This window comes from Orcinus orca, chromosome 8, assembly GCF_937001465.1.
Source record: "Orcinus orca chromosome 8, mOrcOrc1.1, whole genome shotgun sequence".
NCBI lineage: Eukaryota > Metazoa > Chordata > Mammalia > Artiodactyla > Delphinidae > Orcinus > Orcinus orca.
The window spans coordinates 57,529,864-57,549,736 of NC_064566.1; the positions used below are offsets into that span (position 1 = coordinate 57,529,864).

General features: G+C 37.7%; 1 non-coding gene across 1 annotated transcript; it reads right to left on the reverse strand.

Annotated features, from left to right (window-relative positions):
- Window positions 1-10,245: 10,245 nt before the first annotated feature.
- Window positions 10,246-10,351, reverse strand: LOC117199027 (U6 spliceosomal RNA). The gene has a single exon (XR_004480213.1). It is a non-coding gene; the product is annotated as a U6 spliceosomal RNA (small nuclear RNA).
- Window positions 10,352-19,873: the final 9,522 nt, after the last annotated feature.

A 19,873-nucleotide genomic window follows, 5' to 3' on the forward strand; every position in this document is an offset into this window, starting at 1 on the left:
GATGGAAAGAGAAATGGGGTGTTTCTACCCGGCTCCCTCCCTGCTGTGATATCACATCTCAATCAGTTTCATCTCTCCATGACTATAGCACTTTCCAGGTGGCTCCTTCTCTGGGGTTCTAGGTTCCTGTCCTCAGCTGTCCCCAGACTACTTGGCCCTACGAGGAATAAGAACTTCCCAACTTGCTAGTTTCTGAGTATCTCACTATTTATTTCCTCATCATCCTTTTCTTGTTCCCTTAAACCTGCCTAACATTCAGTAAGTAGTTCTTATATTAAAAGCCTCTTCATTTGAACAATTACTGGTGGATTCTGTTTCCTGCCTGTAAGCCAGCTGATACAGCAGGTGAAGGCAGAGTGAGAGGTGGGTTGGGAAGTGGGTAATGTCCAATAACCATGTGTTGTTCAATATGGATGGAGTAGAGTGTGACATTGGGGTAGAGAGAGGTGAGACTAAAGAGGGAAACCGAACATAAAGGGCTTTGCATGTTGTACTAGAGAATTTCTATATGACAATATAGAAGAATGTTTATAATATATTAAGTAACAATAAAAAAGAATTTTGAAATATGTATGTGTACATTATAATTTTAACTGTGTTATACTTGGGAAAAATGATATAATTAAATATATAAAATGACAATGGGGCTGTCTTATGGGATTTACAATATAGGGGATTTTTTTTTTTTTTACCTAGTGAACTTTCTGAAATGGATCATACTGATTTTATGAATTTTAACATATACTTTTTAAGAGCAAATATCCTGAAGAACTTGTCATCTGGAATTCCCTTAAGCACACTGGATAAAATGCACATTCATGATTAGTTTTAAGCCTCCCTCGCAGAATTTGCAATTCTGTGCAAACGGGCAGTGAGCACCTAACCCGTCAAAATGGTCAAAACCTTCATTTAAATACCATCTTCAGCTGATGACAAAAGAGGATGTTGAGAGTGGGGTTTGAGATGTCCAAGCGGAAGAAGGCAATTGACATGGAGATGAAAAAGCAAATGTTTGGTAAATAAATGTTTGCTGGATCATGCAAAGACAACGGGACACACAGTGCACTCTGGTCTCTAAGAGTTTCCCCCACCACACCCAGCCCATACTCCTTGAATATATCTCTAGTGATAGCTCTACTCTTTTAACAGGTCCTCTACACTCTATCTAAATTCTTCAGGCAGTTAGGGTGAAGGTCAAAGTTTCTTCCTGAGTCTTTTGGGCCTCGATTGTCTTCGGCTCGAAATAATCTTCATGCCAAAGAGACATTTTGAAGTGGCAAGTTTTACTCCCCTGCAATAATCTCCATGAGCTCGGTTTATGTAAATCTGTCTCTGAAAGAACGGTCCACCTTCACAGACAACGAACTTAGCTAGGCGTCTCCTGGAATCTCCCTCCACATGCCCCTAGTTTGGGGCTTCACTGCTGAGCTATGAATTTTCAATGGGATTATGCCTGGAACTTGGACTGGTCAAGGGGACAGCACATCTGTGAGCAAGGATGGTTGTAGGCATCAACTTATTTCTTAAGCAGGGTATGAAATGTCAGCACAGATGGCATCTTCTAGCTCTTAGAAAAACATTTCCTGAAAAGGGAAAATCTGGAGAACCGCTTCCAAAGTTGTAGACATCTATAAGAGGCAGAGACTAAGAACTCAAACAGCTCCCAAACTTTAGGACCTTAGATCCTGGCCCTGTGCGGTAGCAGCCTGGATTAATGGTACAGAAGAGAGGAAAAAAGCCTGTGATGACAGCAGCAGGCTGCTGGGAGCTACCCTACCATCTGTCTTCCATTGGATTCTCCAGTCCCTCTGCCTAGGCTTTTCCTGTGGAGCCAAATCTAGCTAGAGCACAAAGGGAGCCCCTAATAGCCAGTGAGCCACTTGCAAAAAGGACAAAGCACATTGATAATGTGGCCCAAGGGCACCGCTCAATAATACCACTGTGGCAATCAAACTTTGCAGGAAGAAGTTACGTTTCTTAGCGAAGAGCATTTGGACTACAAGTTCTGAGAAACAGTATGACTCAGCAAGGCTCATGAGTCAGGCTTATTGGGGTTCAACTATCAGCTTTGCCACTAACTCTCTGTGTGAAATTGGACATGTTTCTCCACCTGTCTGTCTTAATTTCATCATCTATAAAGGTAGATTAAATGAAACCTAACTGTTCATTTGATTGCTAGATGACTAAAAAAGCATAAACACCTGTATTATACAAATGTAAGCAACACATGCTGCTTCCTTTTAAAATTCTTCTACTCAATCCATTCTCATTTCTTACATGAGAAAATCCGTGCTCAGTGGGGAGAATGGTTTACCAGTCACACAGCTGTTTTTCGGTAAAAAGTGGTACACCAGAAAGCGCATTGAATCAAGATGAAATGGGTTTAAATCCCAAGTTTACTTTCCAACGTGATGTGGGGAAAGTTACTTAAATTCTCTAAGCCTCGGTTTCCTCATGGATATAAGGGGGTAGTAATACTGCTCTGGCTAGTTTCTGGCATGCAGTTACTTTATGTTCCGCTAAGAAAGAAAAATGTTCTAGCTAAGGAGCTTGATAGAAGACCCCCACATAAATCTGGGATACTAAAGGACTATGCCCTCCAGGTAAGTGAGATAATGAGACAACCAGGAAGCGTGCATGCCTCAGTCTTGGTGGCGGAGTGGGCATCTTTCTTAAGAACTGAAACCACAAGTGCTCAGGCCATATTGCCTTCTGGATTTGCACTGTAAACCCTGTGTATAACCTCTCATCCCCAACAAAAAGCAAAAAACTCTTGAGCAGAAAATTTAAAGTGGGCTTATATTGACAGCGCCTCCCATGTGACTAGTGGAAGCTGACGTCTCTAGAAAATCTTTAATAGCAGCCCGCAGAGATTTTAAGATATTTTAAGATCCATTCCAAATTCAAAGATGTGAAAGTATGAAAAGACATGCATCTTAGTATGGATGAAACATGGTAAATATGGTAGTGCCTCCCTGATGTGATTATTGTAAGGAATAATGATTGCATATATACATATGTGCATACACACACACGTGTGTGTGTTTTCCTGTGTGTATGTATCTTTTTAACTATGTGTGGCTTTGAGTGGGTCTCTGAGGACGACGACATCTGTGGTTCCTAAGATCCTCTTTACTTTGCTTTGATGATTCATCTGAGAATAAGCCATTTGTCTTTATTCACAATCATGTACTTCTGTCAGGTCTCAGGCTCAAATTAAGGCATCCTTGGTTGTACTTGAAATGTCCCACAGCAGTTTAATAGCTCACTTTTCTGAAGAGTTAAGAGAAGTCAGTTTCTACTAAATTCCTCTTTATCACCTGCAGTTTCTGTTCTAATCACCTGATATTGTTCATTATCTCCTTTAGCACTGAAATATATTCCTATGCCAATGAAATCTATTCCCGGACAAAGGCAGCAAAGGAATCCCAGGAGAAGCCAGTTTTCAATTCCCAGATTCTGATAACAAAGATGGTAACCTTTTGTTGCAACCTTTTGCAACCTTTTGTTTTTATGCCACAGTAAGATCTTCCATGAGGGATTAATTTATTAAAGACCACAGAGGGGCATATCTACATTTCTTATCCATAACTAATTAGGGAGGGACAAAAGGGCTTTTGGTGGGGAGAGAAGTGTGTTGAGGAAAAGGGAAAGATCAGAAAGTCTGCAGAAGGACGGGATGCCCATCCTTTCAACACACCAGTTCTTCCTTACGATGCTATCGACTTTCCAATTCCCTTGCACAAGTGGGTTGGCTGGATGAAGAGAAGCATGTGAAAGCAAGATTAGAGCTTGGAAGGAAGTCACTTTCAGAAGGGATAAGGTCAAAGTCTTTTAACCAATCACACATGACAAAATATGCAAGTGTTCTTCTGAGAGCAAGGGACCTGGGCAGGATGGAGACTAATGAAGACGTTTAATGATATAGAAATACGTATTTATCATCCAACAACAATTTGTTGAGCATAACCTAAGTGCTGTACACTCTGCTAGGCTCAGAGAAGAGGGATAAAGTCTCTTGTTCGGCAACTGTTTTGTCAGGGTACTCTAACAATACACATTAGGAAAGGAAGGAAGACCATCTTCCCCAAGTGAATGAGTATATCCTTCCTTTCTTCCATCCTTCATGTGTTTGTCAGTGCAATAAATATTTGAACTCATGCTATGTGCAAGGCACTATGTTCCACCTGGCGGTCAAGGAAATCTACAATCTAGTAGACACATACACTTTTGTACTCAGGATGTGCTGCAAGGTCTTGTTCATAGCAGGTGTTCAACAAATCTCTGTCAATAATGCTAGCGACAAGGATGATGACGGAGCCCTTAGACTTTATTTCCAATATGTTGCACATTTAAAATAAAATATTTGATGTGAATCACAATTAGCTATTAATTGCCTATTTTAATCAAATGACACATTTCAGCAAAAGATTAATCTAAAAAATGTCAGGTGATGCTTTAGTGCATAACTGTTTTTTTCTTAATAAGTTGAATATTAATTTTTTTAAAGGAAAACAATCTGAGTGTTTTGAAGAAGTCCTGACACCAGATTGACAAAGAAATTATATATTAATTTAGATACTGCTTAATAAAAATATGATTTCACAAAGTGCAACTTCACTTTATATTCCTCCTGAAAGCTTCTTTATGAAGGATCTGGGAGACTGAGCTTATGGAAGAAACACGAAAGTTAATATTCAAAAGCATAGGTTCAAGGTTGTGACCTCAACTGTTATTTTTGCACGAACGGCCACTTCTTCATCCAGACACAGGAGTTAAGTCCCTGCCTGGGCCACTGTTCGGGGCTGTTGGGAGAACCAAGAGGAGATGATATGCGTGAAATGCATTAAGACCTACGTTAGGATTAGGAGTTTTATTATTGGGCTTCTACAACACTTCAGAGTAGAAAGGGGAGAAAAGAGAACATCTTTTGCTGTCTCAGATTCCTGCTCTAATTGAGGACACACTGAAAATAATCCACACCTGGACTGGATATGAGGCCACTGTCTGGAAGATCTTGAAGGTAGTTCCATCTTTGAGATTGTTTCTACTAAATGTTAAATATTTTGGGGTGGTCACACTATACGATGAAAAGACAAGGGACTTGACCTATCTGCCATTGAACCCCAAGTCTTGTGCTTATCAGCTATGGGGCCATGGAAGGACTGCTTAGTCTGAACACAGAATCCTCAGCAAAGAACGCAGGTACCTGGAATTATTTCTAGAGCCTACGAGGTACACATAAAAATTATACTTCCAAATCCTCCATGATGTTCAGGCAAGAAAAATAGAAGATCCTTCTCCCTTCCAACTTCTTCAGGAGGATGAAGTTAGAGGCAAAGACCCTGAAGAATGATGGATCAGAGTGGAAGGAGGTAGACAGAGTGAGTTGTGACTGTGTAACCTGGGCTAAGCTTCTTCATCTCTATGAAACAGGTAAAGACAGATAATTTAAATCACTTTGTGCTCCCTGAATTTGGGGCATACTGCTCTGGACATTTCTGGGAGCTTCCTCAATATCTACTTTCATCTTCTTCCTTGCTAACAAACCCCTAATTAAGTTCAGGGTGGCAATATGCCCAGCCGAAACCACCGAATTCCCCAGCCTCCTTTGTAGTTTGTGACACTGTTCTTAATGATGTGATAAAAATGAAAGTCACTCCTTGGAGCTTTGGAGAAAACTTTTCAAATGCAGGCAAACTCAGCGGGCATTCACCCTTTGCTCTTGATCTTCTCTTTCTTCTTGTCTGGAACATGGAGGCAATGATGGAGACTAGCAGCCGCAACTCCAGTGAAGCACAAAGCTTACATACCAGCCCTGGCAGGCGTCTTGTTGCAGGAGACAATTAAAATTGCCACTTGGCTAAACCACTGTAGTTGGACTTCTGTTACATAAAACTCAATGCATATTGTGAGTGACAGAAGGACTTCATGAAATAATAAAGTTCTTCTGCCACATCTGATATATGTGTGTATATACATATATTATAGAATATATTTCGTACCATACCTTTACTAAATGTTATGTCCCCTTCCTTTTTCTTGAAAGGATGGAAAACATACGCAAGGACTCAGGACAGAAGCCCTGTTCAGGAGTAAGGAATAATTTGCACCCGCCTTGATTATAAGTAGTGTAATAACCAATTACGGTGCAAAACCAGGAGATGAAAAGTGGAGGCCTCAACATCAGGAAAGAGGCAGTAGTACATATTGTGCCCCCAGTTTTAAAAATGAGAAAACTGAGACTTGTTAGAGAACCTTTATCTTTTTCACATGATATCTCTTCTGAGAGTTTCCAGGCACACAGGGAAAAATGCTCACAGCTTTCAAAGGCCTAAGGTCTGGAAGGGTTAGAGGCAGTGTTTTCCAGTCCATGTGTCCTCATGGTTGTGCAGGAGGCCAAGGGCCTGAAGATGATGATGCTAATGTGATCACCTAGGAAATGTACTACACTCGAGCTGGACCACTGGACCCTAGGTTCAAAAACATAGCTCTCTATTTTTTACTAGCTGTTTGATTAAACTTGAGTAAGTTATTTCACCTCTCTGGACCTCATTTTGTTCAAGTAATAAAATAGATGTAATACCTAATTCATAAAGTCCATGTAAAGAGTAAACAAATTAATCTGATTAAAATGCACAGTCTAGTGTTTAGCACATAGTAGGTGTACTCAATAAATCTTAGTATTTATTAACATTATTTTTAGCTTTTACTTTTCAGTCAACTGTAAGAAGTAGAAACAGGTTTACTATCAGAAAAAATATCACCATGTTATAAATATGCAGGAGAGAACCAAAACTGTGTCCACATATTTGTGGAAAAAGAAAGCTGTTGAAAACTAAGCATCTCAGCTGTTTTTGAGTTTTCCCATTAACATTTGTTTGCTCTTTTTGATTCCTTTTGTTTTTTTTGCTAGCAGACAAGTGGTAGCAGGTGCCAAAGTTTAAGGGAAAATATGGGAGAAAAATTTAAATGTGATTATAAATATCTCTTCATTAACTCTTTTTTTCCATGCAAATTATGTGGCGGTGTAAGAAGAATGTAACTCAGGGAACCAATCATGTTATACAGATGAGTCCTGTGTTGGCTTCTAGAAGGCTGGGCTGAGGCTGCCCAGCAGAGGCAGATGAAGAGCTTCCCAGTGGGGCCTGAAGCATCAGGTTATGGGTTTTAACAATCTGGGTCAGGCATAGGATGAACACTAGTCCCAGTTTGCCTGGGCCTTTTCCATTTTTAGCATCGAAAGTGTCACATCCTGGGAAACCTCTCAGCACTGAAAAACCAGGATAGGTGGTCAATGCTAGGGAGAATATAGATTCAGCAGCAGGCGAGCTACCAAATCTAAGTAATCAGGCAAACCTGCAAGAGACATTTGACTTTCCTCCTCCACCTTCTATCTCGTGCCTTTGCTCACTTTTAAAGGACTAGCCACAGTCACTAGACAGTCAAACCCACGCAGTCAGACAGAGAAAAATGACAGAAGGGCAGTGATTGTCTTCTGCGGACTCTTACTCCCTCTCCCTCATTTCTTTGTTCATATTCAAAGTGTATTTCTGGGGCTATTTTTCCCTCTGCAAGCAGAGCAGCGAAGCTGTACTAGTGGCAACGGTGGCAGCAGGGCAGGGCAACCCTGGAACAAAGACTTAATGGACATGGTACCCAGCGTGTCAAGTTCCAAGTAGGTATAGGGCATTCAAAGTGACTGTCTACATGGATCCAGTAAATGAGATAACACAGAAACCTCATTCATTCTAGAAAATGCAATCTGGTGTATTGGAGACAGCCTAGAAAGTAGAATATTTTAATAGCCACATTTTTGAGCACTTAGGATGTGCCATGCATTTATATGTGTTCTCGTGTAATCTTTTAACACTTCTGCGAGGTAGTATAGACCCGAAAGACTGAGGCTCAGTGACAAGTTTGTGGATGGAGAAAGTGATTTTCAGTTTGACCTGTGCTAAAAACTAGGCAGATCTCCTTGGATGTGTCTTTCTGCCACAGTGAAAATATACCTCTTTATATTTATCCGTCCAATGGGTCCTCCTGATTTCCCAGGGTAAGTTTCAAGATTAGCTAAGAGAATAAACATGAAATTACTCTGTAAGATGCTATTTAGATACAATCACACCTCCCCCTATACCTACACACACACAAACACACACAGGCGCATACACCCTAATACACCTAGTAACTTTAGGAAATTTATTTATTTAATATTTCTGACAACTGCTAACCAAGAAAAGATCTGGGAGTGGGGACCCTGGCTTTAGCCTTTGTTGGAGTCCTGCCACTCCCTCTTCAAGCCACACAAAAGAAATGCGATGTTAATACAAAGTGCTGTCCTTTCAAATGCAGCTTCCTCTATGTTCTTCCTAATTAGAAATTCCATACTCCATCCTGGCTCTGTGCTGTGGTTTTACATCTGTACATCTCAATTTTTGACTGTTTGCCTATCTATTGGAAATATAGACACAACTAAAATACTCGTGCTTAGAATACTGATGACATTCCAAGTATCTGTGAATGTTAACTAGGATGTGTTATCTACAAAAGAGAAATGGTTAAAATTATAATTTGTTTCTTGTTGTCTTGTGGGATTTTGATTCTGTAGTGATACTCTTTTTTTTTATAAACAGCTTCTTTTATACTTGATAATAGCTCATTTCTGTCATATATGATGAGGGCTTTGTATATCAGAGCAAGCCAAAGGCTGGAAACTTCTAGGCAATTTGGCATTTGAAGAAAGATTTCAATTCTTGATTTTAAAAGTTTGCATTTAAAGCAAACTGAAATGCTATTTGATATAGTCCTACACCAGCAAGTATTCTATTTGTGTCTGGTTCAAAAGAAAAAAAAAAAAACAAATTTGCAAAGTTCTAATTTATTTACATTAAAAAACAAACAAAAATTTTTAAAATCTACTTGCTTTGAAAAAGGCCATCTGCAGTTCGCAGCCTCCCTTTAGAAATAAAAGTAGTGTTTTGTCAATGGCAAAACAACCCCAAATATCAAAGGTTTCATGATGTTGAAAACTAAGATCCCAGGAGGTCTGAGGGACTTTGAGTTAAACATACATACTCTCTTATCTTTTAAAGGCTTCAGATGTACATCCAAAAATTGCAAGGCTATCTTACCGCAGAAGCTTTCTAATGTCTTTAGTGCACTGATGAATAGAAATGAGTCCAACTGCTCTCAGGAAAATCACTGGAAGGAAGCATGGTTGTTCCTTCATAGGTATTGACCAAATCAGGAAGGGCTTAGAAAAGCACAGGGATACACATGCTTTAACCACAGTTCTCACCTTCATATGGATCTCATTGTTCCCTTGGATCTAGTCCTGCTGCCCTCACTGAGTCCTCATCATTTAAGATCTTGTATCAGGGAATCATAGAAACTCATGGCTGAAAGGGAACTTAGAAGTCATCCAGTTCAATTTCCTTTTAAAGCTTCAATTCTTTCTATAGACTATGGGTCACATGTTCATCTGGCTGGTAATAAGAATCTTCCATGATTAGGAATTTATCATCTTCAGGGTAGCCTGGTTCTTCAGATGGTTACCACTCAGAGCCTTCCCTATCATACAGAGTTGTCATTTATTCTCTTCTAGATTCCTTTCTTCCTTCCTTCTTTCATCCTCTCTTTTCCTTAACCCTTTCTTTCTCCTTCCTTCCTTCCTTCCTTCCTTCTTTCCTTCCTTCCTTCCTTCTTCCTTCTCTTCTTTCCTTTTCTTCCTTTACAAAATTTATAACTATGCCAAGTGCTATGTGGTAAAATCTGGAAAGTCATACCTAAGGGCAGGATTAAGGTTTAATTCCTTCTTTGACATTGAAACATTTTTCCTTAGAAAATGACTCTCCACCTTTGTGAATAGTCTTGGTAGGATGACAAGTCAAGGTGAACAGACCCTACCAAAGGGTGGTGAAGGACCTGATATGAGCAAGGCCAACTACAATCTTTCTGTAGGGATTTTGAATCTTAAGCAGAGTGACAAAGTGATGGAGAAATCATTTAGGGTAGATATTTTTTAACTAAAAAATTTACATTGAGTCATAATTGATATACAACATTGTATAAGTTTATGGCGTACAATGGGCTGATGTGATACATTTATATATTGCAGTATGATCACCACCACATAATGTTAGCTAATACCTCTATAAGATCACATTACTATTATTTATTTCTTTTTTGTGGTGAGAATGTTTAAGATCAAGTTTCTTAGCAATTTTGAAGTATATAATACAGAAAAATATGGGACACTTCAGAAATTTGCATATCATCCTTGCTAGGGATCATGCTATCCTTCTCTGTATCATTCCAATTTCAGTATATGTGCTGCTGAAATGGGCACTGGGGTAGATTTGTTATGTGTAACTTAGATAAGATGGATAAGATGGTCAAGGGTTTCCTGTTGTCCAGATTCAGAGCACTGCTCTGGTTTTGTCTATGCTATGAACTACACAATACCTTTCCAATATATTTCAGTTATTTTTAATCTAGCAAGAGGTAAAAATCAGTCATTGTTAGTCAAATAACTAACCGAAACACAAAAGTTGTGCAACACAGAAGGTATATATATATATATATAGATATATATGTGTGTGTATATACATATATATATATATATATATATGTATATACACACAAAACCCGGAGGCATGAAAGAACCTGAAAGTGTATCTGGAGGATGAGGTTTGAGGAAAGCGGTGAGGATGTAGGGATTGAATTTATTGGGAAACAAAGATGGAGAGACCAGAATAGAAATGCTGATTAAATATCTTATGTAATCTTCTCAAGAGCTGAGGAGTCAAGGCATCAAAGAATTTTATTCCTGATTCTCATCTCTATCCTTATTTTTATAGAAGTGGACAATAATGTCCAAAGATCTTAAACCACTCACTCAAGAATGTGGGGGCTTCCCTGGTGGCGCAGTGGTTGAGAGTCCGCCTGCCAATGCAGGGGACGCGGGTTCGCGCCCCAGTCTAGGAAGATCCCACATGCCGCAGAGCGGCTGGGCCCGTGAGCCATGGCTGCTGAGCCTGTGTGTCCGGAGCCTGTGCTCCACAACGGGAGAGGCCACAACAGTGAGAGGCCCGCGTACCGCAAAAAAAAAAAAAAAAAAAGATATTACAAAAACTAATAAACAAAATGAAAACAAAAATATAGAAATGACCACACAGAGCTCTCAGTAAGAATATTTCCACAGAACTCTCAGTAAGAATATTTCAATGTCAGCAAATTTATTGATGTAATTCAATTAAAAAAAATGAGCATCTCAATAGAATTAGAAAAACATTTGACAACATTCAGCATCTCTATCTGATTAAATATAAAACATCTCTAGAAAAACTGAATAGGGAACTTCCTTTACTTTTTAATGGCTACCTACTAATAACAAATAGAAAACATCACACTAAAATGTAAAAAGGTATGACATTTACTTTAAGGTTAGAAACATGATAACTATTCCATCTATTACTAATATTGTTCAGTGTGTACTGAATAGTGCACAATGCATTAACAAAAGCAAAAGAAATGAGAAATTTAAAGATTGAAATGAGTCAAAAGTATAATTAAATGCAGATGACAGATGACGTATGTAGGATATCAAAAAGAATCACCAGAACAACTATTGACACTAATTAGAAAATGGAAACAAAATTTCTGGCTACACATTTAATATAGGCATAACCCTGTTTTATGGCACTTAGCTTTATTGTGCTGTGTAGATATTACAAATTGAATGTTTGTGGCAACCCTGCATAGAGTAAGTCTATCAGCACCATTTGTTTTTCAAAAGCATTTGCTCACTTCCTGTCTCTATGTCACATTTGGTAATTTTTGTAATATTAAAACGTTTTCATTATTATGATATTTGTTATGGTGATCTGTGACCAATGATCTTTGATATTACTATTGTAATTGTTTTGGGATGACATGAACCATGCTCACATAATATGGTCAACTTAACAGATAAATGCTGTGGTGCTCTGACTGCTCTACCAACCAGATGTCCCCCCTTCATCTCCCTCCCTTTTCTCAGGTCTCCCTATTCCCTAAGACACAACAATATTGAAATAAGGCCAATTAATAATCCTACAATGGTCTCTAAGTGTTCAAGTGGAAGGAGTTGCACATCTCTCACTTTAAATAAAAAACTAGAAATGTTTAAGTTTAGTAAGAAACCATGTTGAAAGCCAAGATAGGCCAAAAGAGAGGTTTCACATGCTGAAGAGTGAACTACATTGTGAATGCAAAGAAAAAGTTCTTGAAGAAAATTAAAAGTGCTACTCCAGTGAACGCAGGAATGGTAAGAAAAGGAAACAGCCTAATGCTGATAAGGAGCAAGTTTTAGTGGTCTGGATAGAAGATCAAAGCAGCTACAACATTTCCTTGAACCAAAGTCTAATCCAGAGCAAAGTCCTAACTCAGTTCAATTCTATGAAAGCTGAGAGATGTTAAGGAAACTGCAGAAGAAATTTTGAAGCTAGCAGAGGTTGGTTCATGATGTTTAAGGAAAGACACCATCTCCATAACATAAAAGTGCAAGGTGAAACAGCAAGTGCTGATGTAGAAGCTGCAGCAAGTTATCCAGAAGATCTAGCTGAGATAATTAATAAAGGTGGCTACACTAAACAACAGATTTTCAATATATATGAAACAGACTTATATTGGAAAAGATGCCACATAGGATTTTCATAGCTAGAGAGGAGAAGTCAATGCTTTGCTTCAAAGTTTCAAAGGACAGGCTGACTCTCTTGTTAGGGGATAATGCAGCTGGTGACTTGAAGTTGAAGTCAATGCTCACTTACCATTCTGAAAATCCTAGGGCCCTTAAGGATTGTACTAAATCTACTCTGCCCATGCTTTATAAGTGGAACAACAAACCCTGGATAACAGCACACCTGTTTACAACATGGTTTAATGAATATCTGAAGCCCACCTTGAGACCTACTGCTCAGCAAAAAAGATTCCTCTCAAAATATGACTGTTCATTGACAATAAACCTAGTCACCCAAGAGCTCTGATAGAGATGTACAACAAGATTCATGCTGTTTTCATGGCTGCTAACACAACATCCACTCTGCAGCCCATGGATCAGGGAGTAATTTCAAATTTTAATTCTTATTATTCAATAAACACATTTCATAAAGCTACAGATGCCATAGATAGTGATTCCTCTGATGGACATCAACAAAGTAAATTGAAAACCTTCTGGAAAGGATTCGCCATTCTAGATACTATGAAAAACATTCATTATTCATGGGAAGATGTCAAAATATCAACATTAATAGGAATTTGGAAGAAGGATGACTTTTAGGGGTTCAAGACTTCAGCAGAGGAAACAACTGCAGATGTGGTGGAAATGGCAAGAAAAGTAGAATTAGAAGTGGAGCCTGAAGATGTGACTGAGTTGTTGTGATCTCATCATAAGACTTTAATGAATGAGGAGTTGCTTCTTATGGATGAGCAAAGAAAATGGTTTCTTCAGCTGGAATCTACTCCTGATGGAGATGGTGTGAAGACTGTTGAAATGACAACAAAGGATTTAAAATAGTACATAAATGTAGTTGATAAAGCAGCAGCAGGACTTGAGAGGACTGACTCCAATTTTGAAAGAAGTTCTACTGTGAGTAACATGCTATCAAACAACATTGCCTGCTACAGAGAAATCATGCATGAAAGAAATATTCAATCAATATGGCAAACCTAACTGTTGTCCTATTTTAATAAATTGTCACGGCCACCCCAACCTTCAGCCACCATCAGCCTGACCAGTCAGCAGCCATCAACACTGAGGCAGAGAACGTTTTGCCTATGTTCTCTTCTAGGAGTTTTATGGTGTCTTGTCTTATATTTAAGTCTTGAAGCCATTTTGAGTTTATTTTTGAGTACGGTGTGAAGGTGTGTTCTAACTTTATTGATTTACATGTGGCTGTCCAACTTTCCCAGCATCACTTGTTGAAGAGACTATATTTTCTTATTGTATATTGTTGACTCCTTTGTTGAGGATTACTTGTCTGTAGGTGCATGGGATTATTTCTGGACTCTCTATTCTGTTCCATTGTTTGTTTTTGTGCCAATACCACACTGTTTTGAATACTGTAGCCTTGTAGTATTGCCTGAAGTCTGGGAGGGTTAAGCCTCCTGCTTTGTTCTTTTTCCTCAGGATTGTTTTGGCAATTCTGAGTCTTTTATGATTCCATATAAATGTTTGGATTATTTGTTCTAGTTCTGTAAAAAAAAAAAAGTCATGGGTAATTTAATAAGGATCACATTAAATCTGTAGATTGCTTTGGGCTCTATGGTCATTTTAACAATATTAATTCTTCCAATCCAAGAACATGGGCTATCTTTCCATTTCTTTGAATTATCTTTAATTTCCTTTATTAATGTTTTGTAGTTCTCAGCATAAAAGTCTTTCACCTCCTTGGTGAGGTTTATTCCTAACTATTTTATTTTTTGATGTGATTTTAAATGGGATTATTATTTACATTCCCTTTCTGATATTTCATTGTTAGTGTAAAGAAATGAAACCTATTTCTGTATGTTAATCTTGTATCCTGCTACCTAGCTGAATTTATCAGTTCTAGTAGTTTTAGTGTGGAGTCTTTAGGGTTTTCTATATATAGTATCATGCCATCTGCATATAATGACAACTTTACCTCTTCCGTACGAATCTGAATACCTTTTATTTCTTTTTCTCTGACATAAATCATACCAATGTCTTCTTAAGTTAGTCTCCTAAGGCAATAGAAATAAAAGCAAAAATAAACAAATGGGACCTAATCAAACATAAGCTTTTGCACAGCAAAGGAAAACAATAAACAAAACGAAACGACAACCTACAGACTGGGAGAAAATATTTGCAAATGATGTGACCAACAAGGGCTTAATTTCCAATATATACAAACAGCTCATACAACTCAGTAAGAACAACAAAAAACAAACAACTTAATCAAAAAATGGACAGAAAACCTAAACAGACATTTCTCTAAAGAAGACATACAGATGGCCAATAGGCACATGAAAAGATGCTCAACATCACTAATTATTAGAGAAATGCAAATCAAAACTACAATGAGGTATCACCTCACACCAGTCAGAACAGCCATGATTAAAAAGTCTACAAATAAACGCTGGAGAGGGTGTGGAGAAAAGAGAACCCTTTTACACTGTTGGTGGGAAAGTAAACTGGTACAGCCACTATGGAAAACAGTATGGCAGTTCCTCAGAAAACTAAAATAGAGTTGCCATATGATCCAGCAATCCCACTCCTGGGCATATACCCAGGCAAAACTATAATCGAAAAGATACATGTACCCCTATGTTCATAGCAGCACTATTTACAATAGCCAAGACATGGAAACAACCTAAATGTCCATTGACAGATGAATGGATAAAGATGTGATACATATATACAATGGAATACTACTCATCCATAAAAAAAGAATAAAATAATTCCATTTGCAACAACATGGATGGCCCTAGAGATTATCACACTAAGTGAAGTAAGTCAGAAAGATACCATATGATATCACTTATATGTGGAATCTAGAATATGACACAAATGAATTTATCTACGAAACAGAAACAGACTCACAGACATAGAAAACAGGCTTGTGGTTGCCAAGGGTGGGGGGTAGGGGAGGGAAGGATTGGGAGTTTGGGGTTAGCAGATGCAAACTATTACATGTAGAATGGATAAACAACAAGGTCCTACTGTATAGCACAGGGAACTATATTCAATATCTTGTGACAAACCATAAGGGAAAGAATATGGAAAACATATACACACACACACACACACACACACACACGAGTCACTTTGTTGTAGAGAAGAAATTAACACAACATTGTAAATCAACTATGCTTCAATAAAAAAAAAATCGAGGCAGGATTATGCTAAAAGATTATGACTTGCTGAAGGCTCAGATGATGGTTAGTCTTTTTTAGCAATAAAGTATTCTATAATTAAGGTATGTACATTTAAAAAAACATAATGCTATTGCACACTTAACAAACTACAGCATAGTGTAAACATGAATTTATATGCAGTGGGAAACTGAAAAATCTGTGGGACTCCCTTGATTGTGATATTCTCTTTGTTGTGCTAGTCTGGAACCGAACTTACAATATTGCTAAGGCATGCCTGTATATACAATCAAGAGTATGCCTCTATACCAATAACCAACCGTAACGTGCAAAACACAATGAATTTATATTACAAAAAAATACTCTAAAGTATCTAAGAATTAAACTAAGAATAGACAATCACTTTAAGAAGATAAAAATATATAGTCCTAATAAAAGTTTAAGTAAGACCTAAATGAAGGAATGAATGAATAAGTAGATAAATAAATAAATATTTTTACTATATGTCGGGATATAACTACTTAACCTTGTGAAGGGGTAACCTCCCTAATTTCATCTAGTAATTCAAGGTAATTTTGTTCAAATTTCCAGTGGGGTTTTTGGAGGACCCTGGAAAGTGTTTTAAAAGTATAGCAAACACTAAAATTATATTGAATAATAAGAACAAAATGGGGGACCGGCCACATATTATGAAATATTTTAGGACACTTCTGCTTCTAACCAAGATGGAATAACAGGGATTGCATTTATTATCCTGTCTGAAACAAGTGACCAGAGAGAGACAAAAAAATATCAAAGAAGCATTTTCAGTCCTCAGACATCAGTCAGTGCAGGACTGTGGCAGTTGGGAAAGCCCTGTGGCTGCCTCCCCATTCTTCCTGGAGAGAGTTTCCAGACCAGCGCACTATGAATAAGAACCCAGGTGGACCCCTGGATTGAGGAGCAACAGCTAAGATTCTGGGGTCCCAAAGTGGCTAGAGTTTTCAGTACACGCTCCTGGGGAGGGGAGAGGAGAGCTTGTCAGAGAAAGCATGCTGAGCCTTCAGCATGAGTTTTGATAAGAACATGCCTATAAGGAAAACACAGAAGGCTGGGAAAGAACAACCATGAAAGACTAGACCATTCTGGGGCTTACTTGTGATGCTGATGGATTAACCACCATCCTGGGGCTCACACAAAACCACGAATAGGCATTTTACATCAGTGAGTCAATAATCAGTTGTTTATTAAAATGTGTTAGGAGAAACGGATTTGGAAGCCTTTCTTAAACCACTTATGAAAATAAACTTCCAATAAATTCAAAGTAATAGAAGGTTCCTGAAAATGCCTGATTGTCTTTAAGGCATTGGGGTTTGGAAGGAGTTCTCAAACAAATTAAACACACATATACGAAGGTTTAAAGGAAAAGTTTTTGGATGTGATTAAAAGTAAATTTTCCTATTGTACAAAGAACATCACAGATAGATAAAAGGCTGCTGAAAATACTTTAATTAACTAAACCTAATAGAAATAATATTCAGAAAGTAAAGTACCTTTTATGAATCAGAAAAATAATATCTAATAAGTAGAAGGTGAGATTTTAATGACAGTAATAGTAAAATATATTAGTATTTTTACAGTGAAAAACGTACAATGATACCTATTTTATGTTTAATTTTAAATCTGTTTGAGTAATAAACATATATTTTCAAATATAAAGTTACAAAGAGATACTTATAGTGAAAACTCTTCCTCCCCTTCTAGTTCCCCAGCTACATAGTTCCCCTGCCTCTGCCTCCTTACACAGTGGTTGTTAATTTCTTGTATCTCCTCCCAGAAACATTTTACGCATTACAGAAGAAAATAAAAATATTTTAGTTTCATGATATTTCTTGAAGATCATTCCATATTAGTACTCATAAAGCCTCTTCATCTTGTGTTTATAAACTGGTTCTAGTTGCTACTTGCTGAGTTGGTCACTATACCAGCCAATATCACTATTGGCTGATTCAATTATGGAATACTTATGTAACAAAATGCTATGAAATTGTTAAAAAGAAAGTAAGGGTTCTTTCCTCATAGAAGCTCCCCCTTGCTTAGCCAATAGCTTCTTGTATTATGCATGAGTGGTAGCCTCTATCTTTGACACCTTTCACTGCTTCACTGTCACTTAGAATGATGTACCAAAATATAAGCTCAATAAGGGTAGGGCTATTTTTCTATTTTGTTCCTAGTATCTCCCCCAACAGCCTGGACATTGCCTGGTCAATGGGAGGTTCTTAATAAATATTTTTAAATGAATACCCTGATACTGACCACAATTCACAATGTACAAGTGAATCTGGAGAATGAATTGCTGCAATTAGAATGGCTGGGTCTAGAACTGGAGTTTTGAAGGTTATTGCCAAACTGCTTCCATATAGGTTGTACTAACTTAACTACTGCCAACGATGAAGAGACTGTTCTTTCCTCATAGATTTGCTAACATAGTGTTTTAAAATGTCAGTAGTATTGTGAAGCTGATAGAAAATATTAAAGTATCAATATTAAAGTATTATTTGTGTGTGTATGTGTGTATACTACTACTAGTTACCACTTTATAGTCATTAGGTGGGTAAGAATTAGAAATTATTATGCTATAAATGTGAGGAAAAGTGCTCTTATGTTCTTCTAGAAAACTATAATCTGCTAGAAAAAGATGCAGGCATTTTAGAGAGTAAAATTGAGTAACTTTTTGAAATTGAGTATGTAGATACTCTAAGACAACTATTTGCCATGCCAGTGATTGGTTTTGGAATAGTATGTGATTGAATCTCAGTCAATACGGCCTGACAGAAAACCTGCTGAGAAGTATCTAGAAATAATTTCTGTAAGAGGGGACGTACAGAAAAGATATTTGCACTTCTGTCAATGGCTGGCCTGTCTTGAAGTGTTTCCTGGACAGACAGTGTGAAAACATGAGGTCTGTTATTCTGGTTTCACAGAGCAGTAAGGTAAGAGCATCTTTGAGGACATGGGTGGTCCTTGGAACTACCCTAACATCCAGACTAATATGATAATGAGACAAGAAAAGTTGTTACTGATTAAACTATTGCAGTTGCTGTTGTTTTTCATTTATGTAGCCAAGAACACCCAAAATGACAAGGGATTCATTTAGTTATGTCCATTTTCCAGATGTTTAAACTGAGACCCTTTTCTGGGAAATGCCTACATTTACACAGTTGGAACTAAGCCTATAAATAGGTTAGCTGGATATCAGGTAGAAATTGCTAGCTGAATAAGTAGAAATAGATCTTCCTCAGGTGTGACTATCAAATTCTGAAACTAGCCATAATGTTTTATTTGCTTCCATATTTGGTCCACCATGCTGGGTAAGTTCCACAAGAAGACCCAGTAGAGAGGCCTGGGCAGTAGAGAAAAATGAATCTAGATTTTCATCCTGATCCTTCCACTACAGGCTGTATGATTTCAGATAAGCCATTGAACTTTCTTGAGCTTCAGTTTACTCTTCTGTTCCATGGAGGTAACAAACAGGATTTCTCTGTCTCTACAGGTGTTGGGAGGCACACCTGTTTTATAGCTGGGATTGCTTGGGACACATGATATGCAAACTATAAAATGTTATATTCCATCAAGAGGCAACTTTACTAATTTTTTGCCCTTGAGAAAATCATTTAAATTCCCTAAGCCCTAGTGTTCTCATAATGACTGGGAAGATTTAGAGCAAAACAGATATTCTCTAGGTTTTGGGGGTCAGTTGATTTTTATAGTATATATATATTTTTTTTTCTCTAGTTTTCTAAACAGAACATGTATTATTTTTTGCAATCATAAAGAAAATATAAGTATTATTGAATATAATTAGAGAAGCTTTTCCCAGCACAGGTGACTTGTGCTCCCAGTGTGTTCAGGCTTGATAAGGAAATTGTTTCTCCTAAGGACACTTTAATTTATATGTTGCATGGATCTATGTAAAAGGCAAGAGGGTACCATTTAACACAAGACTGTTTAGACACAC